Source organism: Mus caroli, chromosome 2 (genome assembly GCF_900094665.2).
Source record: "Mus caroli chromosome 2, CAROLI_EIJ_v1.1, whole genome shotgun sequence".
NCBI lineage: Eukaryota > Metazoa > Chordata > Mammalia > Rodentia > Muridae > Mus > Mus caroli.
Window position 1 is genome coordinate 70,470,006 of NC_034571.1, and position 6,299 is coordinate 70,476,304.

Sequence of the window (6,299 nt, forward strand, 5' to 3'; positions counted from 1 at the left end):
CACACACAGCTTTTCAGAGCAAAGGAATAAAAGTCACTCATTGAAACCCCTGACTGGCTGGCATGCTTTCCTGTTTATATCCTATCCATTTTGCTAGATGATGAAACAAAAGGATAGTAAGGTGTCGTCCAAACAAAGCAGCAGAAGATGTAGCACACACGGTTGCTGAGTGCAGCAAGCACCTCACTCCCCAAATATCTGAATTCAAATTCGGAACGTCTTGATTCCCCAAAGAAGAACACATGGTTATTCTTTGTATATATATATCTCATTCTAANACTTGTTGGGTGTGACAATTTGTTTGGAGACTATGTTTGAGAGGAGTTTCAGATACTAAGGTCATACATAATATATAAAAATTGTCTACTGTTGTGCCAGCTAGTGCTGAACAATTTCATTCAAATCCTGAGTATGTGCCCTGCTGTTATTTTCTTTGGCAGTTGACCGTTGAAATCAGATTTTTACTTGGTTTTTAAAGTATAAGCTAAACAAGCAATAAAAAGGGGAATGGGGCGTGCTAGTATTTCAATTTGCTCTCTTGTTGCTCTACTTCTGTGCCTCTGTGCATTATTAATATTGGATGCATGCAGTGATAGCATGGAACTTTGGTCTTCACAATTACTGCAGTTTTTCCAGAAAACACTCACACCAATAAATGTAACAGAACATTCCATTTGTTAATGGGCATATGTGCATAAGCAGTGTAGAAAATAGGCTCATGTTAGAAACTGGCTACATCCTTCATAACTAAAAGTGTGGTTATATGAATGGACACTGTCAATGTTCATAGCTTAAACCTGGGTACCTGGTCAAAATGCTTAGGAAACATTAAAATTGAGCTAAATTGTCTCAAGTCCTTTTATTCATATAATAAAGATTGAAGGGATGGGGGAGGCTGACATTTTCTGGTTTTGTTTGTGAAATTGCTGGACACAACCTTGACAGTATCCTTTAATGTAATGGGGTCAATTTATTTATTGTTAACCATCTTTTTATGTATAATAGTGAAACATTTTTCAGTAAGTTGGTGTTTACAACCTATAATCAGGTGAAATCTGTATGTGACCTGTTTATAAGTTGTACTAAGTTAGTTTTTGTGAACTGTGGAAGAGTTAAGCTATGAGAGCGATTTAACCAGCTTTAAAGGACATAAGTTGTGCTTTTTAAGCACGGTGGATCAAAGGAAAACCCACTAAGACAGGACTTCAGCAGCCATTTGAGTATGGACAAGTCAGCATAAATAAAGAATGAGAAGGCAGCAGCAGCAGCAAGAGCTTCAACAACAGAGAAGTGGAGGCATAAGATGATACTATGGTGCTAGTGAGCAACTTCCCAAAAGCTAGTTAAAGCTGCTTATTGCAACTGAAATGTCGAAGAAAGTAGCAGGAAGGAGCTTCGCCTTTTGGAACATCAATGAGCTAGTTGCCACAGGCACTAGGTCTAGCATTTAGACCTGCAAGGAAGGGCAATAAGCATTAGGTAAGGCTTGAATTTGAATTTTTTCACTAATTAAAAGAGTACTTTTTTGTAAAGCAAGGTAAGAGTAATCTTTTTGATTTGCAGGTGAATGAGAACCCTACCTGCCTAACGAGGAATGTCTTTCCCACACCTTAAATACGAAGGTTTCTGGCTGGGTAAGGTTTGTAGCTCACAGTAAAAACCGATGACACCGTTGGTTTCCCACAAGTCAATGTCACAGTTGAGAGCTCAGTTTTGTTTTGGTTCCCATTGAACAAATTCTAAGACATAGGCAGTTACATTCTGCAGTGCCATGGGTGTTTGTCATAAGCTAGATGTGCCTCTTCATGTGTACAACTCAATGTTCTAAGGTTCAATAAGGGAAAGTCATGTTGGCTTTTCAAAAATAGTTTTTGATGTTTGACTTTAATAAGCTGTTCCCACCCTAGGAAGAACTAGGAACTTTGGCAGTTATCAGAACAGTTGTCTTCCTTAAAGCTCTATAGCGTGTACGTTTACTCTTGTGTGGACCAGTCAAGTGTTTAGTCTCCCTAACCCATCACAAACAGGCTCTCACTGTTGTCCCAGCCTGGAACNCAGTCCACCAGCCTTCTGTCTCCCAAGTGCTGGAGTTAAAGGGTGGTGCCTGTATAACTCCAGTTCCTTTTCAAAACATCCAAAGAGTTGGGTTACGATTCACATAATGTTGCTGGTTGTTCATAAGGGCTATTTCTGCTGCCCTGAAAGGGCTTATTTGAAAATTGCTTAATTCAGGTTACTTAATAGAACATTTTCAGGGGACAAATCTGCAAAATGTTTCCCACACAGGGAACATCCCTGCATCAACAAGTTAGCTTGGCATTTAAGTCAGGACTAAATTCACAGAAATCATAGTTACCAATAAGGTAGCAATTGTTCAGTGGTGGTTATTAACAGATTGGAGAAAGTACATTTGCTTAGGAGGCATTTACAGTCCATTTCCTTTCTGAAATAAAGTTATTTTACTAATATGGTTCCACTGTCATTTCTGCAAAAACACTTTACAATGGTAGAAGGGTAAGCATAAAACAAAAGAGGCTGCCTCTGGTTTTGTTGGACCTGAGGGATACTGCTCCCTGTTTACATGTCTGACAGGTGTGTTCACATTCGTGTATAAATTAGGGGACACATGGTAAGAAAGTTCATCTAGTAGGGGACTACAGAGAAATGGGCTCGGTTTTTTAAGGGTTCTGTTAATGTCACAATTTGAAATGCTCCTGACAGTAGTATCAGTAATTGGCATGGTAGCAAGCATGCGGATGTGCAAGGTGCTGTGAGGATTGGTAGCCTGAGTATTCAGTTTTAAACTTAACATGTCTTCTAATCTTTATGACAGCAGAGGTGGTCTGTAATTCAATTGTTTTCATTTGTAGCATAAAATGTTACAGAAAGATGACCTTTTCATTAAAATATTTTTAGAAATGTGTGTGTGGTTTTATCATTTTGCAATATTTGATTTGGTCCTATGAGTGGTTATAGACATTTTAATAAAGTGAAGTCTTAAATAGGAAGTAGAAACTACTGTACTGCCACATTATACGAAAACATGGGGTAATTGGCTTATGTTACAGACTATTTTCTTGGTGAGGAGAGAATTAGGCAAATGAAAAGGCTAGGGGTAAAATGAGTGACACCTATAAGGTAGTTCGAAGGTAAAAAAGGAAGGTTTTTCTTTTTTTCAAGACAGGGTTTCTCTGTGTAGCCCTGGCTGTCCTGGAACTCAGGTTGTAGACCAGGCTGGCCTCTAACTCAGAAATCTGCCTGCCTCTGCCTCCCGAGTGCTGGGACTAAAGGAGTGCACCACCACACCCGGCTGGGAGTTTTTGAATTTTGTCCTAGTCTTTACTGAGGTTTACCCAAAAGATGATGTAGTCACTTGGTAATGCTGAGATTGAGGCTGCTTTCTCATACCTGAGATTTCCTTTTTTTTTTTTTTTAAGATTTATTTACTTATTATATGTAAGTACACTGTAGCTGTCTTCAGACACTCCAGAAGAGGGCGCCGGATCTCGTTAGGGATGGTTCTGAGCCACCATGTGGTTGCTGGGAGTTGAACTCTGGACCTTCGGAAGAGCAGTCGGGTGCTCTTACCCACTGAGCCATCTCACCAGCCCTGAGATTTCCTTTCTTGGTTTAAGTGCTAAGTCTATGAAAGTGCCTGGCCACATGTGAGCCCAAGTAATTTGGTAAATTGGATCCAGGTGAGGAGTCCTGGTAGGATTTTAACGCATGCTTAACGAATATTGGTATGAAATGAGCAGTCACATTTTGCCTTTTAAATAAGTCCTAATCTGAAATGAGCATTTTTACCAAAATATCTTCAACGCTCGAGCCCTGGGCGCTGAGGGTATATCCCAGTGGCATTTGCCTAGTGTGCACAAGATTCTGGGGTCAGTCCCTCCCCTGTAAACAAAGTTGCCTAACTTGAAGTTAAAACCCTTGATGTACTTAATTTTCCTTAGCAAAATCAGTAAGTCATTGCAGGTTTAGGTTTACTAGAGTGACAGCTGTTGGCTTTCATGTTGAAAACAATGGTAGGGATATGCTGGCTGCATGTCTACGAAGCCTCAACGGACAGTTCCGCGACCTAGAAGCTAAGTGTCTTATTTAGACCTAGAGATTGTCACTAAACAGATACCAAGTTACATCTAGGGCAGTTTTGATCTTTAAAATATTAAAGGGTAGAAATGAATATAATTTATATTATGTCCATTTGGTATGACCATGATATTTTTCTAAGGGTTGTGTTTTGCCTAGGTGCACATAATGTGCTTATCTGGTGTCCTTAGAACATAGAAGAGGACTTCATTCTCTGGAGCCAGAGATTGTGAGTTACTGGGTGCTGAGAATCAAACCTTTGTCCTTTCAAAGTAGCAGGTGCTATTAACAGGCGAACCATCTCTTCTGTCCCTTTGCAACTTTAATGGCTTCAAATAGAGATGGAGAGCTTATAGGTAATTTTTTTAAAAATAGGCATTGTCTTTCGCTGCGTAATTAATGGGAACATCCTTTAAGCTTCAGATAAGTTGCCTGCTGTGAATTTCAGCTGTCTTAGGCCCTCATTTAATGTGTTAGGTTCTTTTTAGTATTTAAGCTTTGCCTATCAAGTTTAGATTCTGAACTTAAATTATGGACTTGGACAATTTGAGGGTTATTTTGTATTTCCTTAACTGTTTGATGATGCCTAGCTTAAAATAATTGGGTTGTGGGCGTAGTGGCTATGGGTGTGTTACCTTCCCAGAGTACTTAGGTTTGATTCCCAGCACCCCCACGGGGCAGGGCAGCTCAACTATATGTACTTAGAGTCCCATTGGAATCCTGCGCCCTCTTCTGGCCTTTGAAAGCCACACGTGCAGCCAAGCATGTTTACAAAACACCCTCCAGACATAAATTTTTAAAAATTTCTTTGGAGATTGTGGTACATGCCTTTTATCCCAACAGTTAGAATACAGGGGCAGATAAGGCCTTTGTCAGTTTGAGGCCAGCCAGGGTTATATGGTGACACCCTATCTTTTTAAGAGCACTGACTGCTCTTCCAAAGGCTCTGAGTTCAAATCCCAGCAACCACATGGTGGCTCACAACCATCCGTAATGAGATCTGACGCCCTCTTCTGAAGACAGCTACAGTGTACTTACAATAATAAATCTTGAGCAGGGTCTACTGGAGCAAGCAGAAGTCCTCAAGTCAATTCCCAACAACCAGATGAAAGCTAACAACTAGCTGTACAGCTACAGTGTATAGTCACACACATTAAAAAACAGTGGGTCAGAGATCACCCAATCTGACTTCCATCCTCTGGCTAACAGTTTCCCAAATTCTGGAATTCTTGAACAAAGAGTGTTTGTTCATGCTTAAATGTGGACAGTTTATATATTACATTCAAAGTCTTAGAAGCTGGAGAGCTGGTTCAGTGGTTAAGAACACTGGCTGTTCTAGAGGCTCTGAGTATCTGGCTCAGCAGTAGGTACTGTATACATTAAATCCTTATTTCATTCGATGGGATCTTTGAAGTTATTGCCCAAGGAGCTTTTGACTTTGCACCATCATCAATACTATTGTCAAGGCTATGAAAGGAAATGTTAATTTTCATTGCTACCAAAATTAACTTTCTCATTAAAATCTTGTTATGGGTTGAGAAAATGCCCAATCATAAGAGCTGTCGCTGTGCGTGCAAGCATGAGGACCTCTGTTTGAATCTTTAGCACCAATGGAAAAAGCCAGGGGTGATCACATATGCCCACTGGGGCTTACTGGTTCCAGGTTCAGCAGAGAGACCCGTATTTCAAGGGTTAGGTGGAGTGAAGGTATGCACTCAGTATCTTCTGGCTACAGGTGCAAATATACTACATAAGGAGATTCCAAGACCTAAACTTACCCATTAAGAACTATGCAAAGATGGAGATTATTGCCTGAGGTTAAGTGTGAAGATTGGCTAAAAAGGGTGCCTATTTAAGAGTGCTTTTGGTTGTGTTTTAACATATCCCGAAAGCATACTTAAAATCTAATGAGTGACTAGCTAAGTCAGGATCTTGATTTTTTTTCCCTTTTTTTTCTTTGAAGTATAGTTCTGTCAATTGAAACTGCTGTCTTTTTTTTTTTTGGGGGGGGGGTCCGAGACAAAGTTTCTCTGTATAGCCCTGGCTGTCCTGGAACTCATTCGTAGGCCTGGCCTTGAATTTAGAAATCCACCTGACTCTGCCTCCCAATTGCAGGGATTACAGGTGTGTGCCACCACTGCCTGGCTAAACTGCTGTCTTTTAAAGTGGAAAGAATGATTACCTCCGCCCCCCCACCCCACCCC